This window comes from Macrobrachium rosenbergii, chromosome 49 (genome assembly GCF_040412425.1).
Source record: "Macrobrachium rosenbergii isolate ZJJX-2024 chromosome 49, ASM4041242v1, whole genome shotgun sequence".
Taxonomy (NCBI): Eukaryota; Metazoa; Arthropoda; class Malacostraca; order Decapoda; family Palaemonidae; genus Macrobrachium; species Macrobrachium rosenbergii.
This window is the reverse complement of record NC_089789.1, coordinates 43,126,595-43,128,605: the sequence shown is the minus strand read 5'-3', so window position 1 is coordinate 43,128,605 and position 2,011 is coordinate 43,126,595. Positions and strand designations below refer to the sequence as shown.

The 2,011-nt window shown below is 34.0% G+C and overlaps 1 protein-coding gene across 1 annotated transcript in view; it reads right to left on the bottom strand.

The window, feature by feature from the left end:
• The window catches only part of LOC136832448 (uncharacterized), a 31,928-nt gene extending 30,286 nt beyond the window's left edge, over positions 1 to 1,642 (bottom strand). Inside the window, exon 1 of the mRNA XM_067093322.1 lies at positions 1,605 to 1,642. The gene's annotated coding sequence lies outside the window, so the exon portion shown is untranslated. The remainder of the gene's footprint in view (positions 1 to 1,604) is intronic.
• Positions 1,643 to 2,011: the final 369 nt, after the last annotated feature.

Sequence of the window (2,011 nt, the reverse complement as noted above, 5' to 3'; positions counted from 1 at the left end):
AGACAAAGCGAGAATGCCGCAGAAAATTTAGCTGAACGAAAGAAAATTTAGCTGAATTAATAATATAAAAACTCAACGAAAATTTCAATCGAAGACAGAGTAAAGAATGCTATAGACTACTTAGACAAACTACAGTTAAGTTAGCTGAACAAATATAAAATAAAAACGAAAAGTATTTTTGGCATAGAAGGTCAAGTATCGTTAAATCTTAAAATTCGAATAAAAACTAATGAATCATCAAAAGCTATCAAAAAATATATATTCAATTCTAAAAGCTGGAGGTAAAAACGTCGCCTGAACAATGTATTACTTTTTACTGCGTGGTCGAGAAGGGCTGACAAAAAAAAAAAAAAATGGAATAAAGGAGAAAACTAGATAGAAAGTTGAAAAAAGAGGGAAAGCTAGGTAGAAAGTTAAAAATAAAGTGACGGCATAGTTGAAACTTTTACGTGGACATCTTTCGTATTGTTTTATTGTCCCGAAGTTGTTTTGAGAAAAAAAAAACTTCCCGGAGTTGATTATCCCATACTTCGACCGTGAGTTGTTATTATTATTATTATTATTATTATTATTATTATTATTATTATTATTATTATTATTATTATTATTATAAAAAAGATGAATCCTGTTCATATGGAACAAACCATTGACTTGAAGAAATTCAAGCTTCCGAAGAATATGGTTTCCATTTGAAAGAAGTAACAGAATGCAATGGGAAATACAGAATTCATTTGAAAGTAACAGAAGGTAACAGGAAATACAGAATTCATTTGAAAGAAGTAAAGAAGTAACAGAATTAATTTGAGAGTAACAGAAGGTAATAAGAGGAAATACAAAATTCATTTGAAATAAGTAACAGAATGCAATGGAAAGTACAGAATTCGTTTGAAAGTAACAGAAGGTAACAGGAAATACAGAATTCATTTGAAATTTTGGGAAATACAAAAAGTAACAGAAGGGGTAACAGAATTCATTTGAAAGTAACAGAAGGTAACAGGAAATACAGAATTCATTTGAAATAAGTAACAGAAGGTAACAGGAAATGCAGAATTCATTTGAAAGTAACAGAAGGTAACAGGAAATGCAGAATTCATTTGAAAGTAACAGAATGCAATGGAAAGTACAGAATTCGTTTGAAAGTAACAGAACGTAACAGGAAATGCAGAATTCATTTGAAAGTAACAGAAGGTAACAGGAAATACGGAATTCATTTGAAATAAGTAACAGAAAGAAATAATAGAAAATACAGAATTCACTCGAAAGTAGCAGCAGAAGGTAATAGGGAATACAGAAAGAAGAAATCAATTACTTAAAAAGAAAAAAATAAAATGAGCGAATTACGTTACACCTTCGGGAGAGGAGTATGCGCGGAGCAAAAACTTCTAACGGCTTATTATTATTATTATTATTATTATTATTATTATTATTATTATTATTATTATTATTATTCTGAGCAAATAAAATGAATAAATGGATATATCTTCAAAGGGGGGGGAGGAACCACCCCCATAATCCTGGTCAGCCAAGCGCGCCGTAACATCTCTCGGAAAACTTTTCCCGTTCGTGCCCGTCGGGCAAGAGGAATCAAACGCACGGACGCTTACACACACTCGCGCACAGTAGGAAGGCAGCGGCGAGACTGACCAGGTCTCCCTCTGCCATCTCTCTCTCTCTCTCTCTCTCTCTCTCCTCGCTCTCTCTCTCTCTCTCTCTCTCCCTCTCTCTCTCTCTCTCTCTCTCTCTCTCTCTCTCTGTCTCAGTTGGTCTTTCTGCCCTCCGTCAGGATGAAGCTTGCCTCCGCCAACTTTCCCTCCCCTCTCTCTCTCTCTCTCTCTCTCTCTCTCTCTCTCTTTGCTCTTTTTAATTGCAAGATACATTTATCGTACCTTTCATTACTGCTTCTTTTACATCTAATAGCGGTAGTAATATCATCGGGTACAAAAGTTCTAGTAACGATAAGTATCATCGTCGTGATAATGATCATAATAACAATGATAATTGTAATTATAAC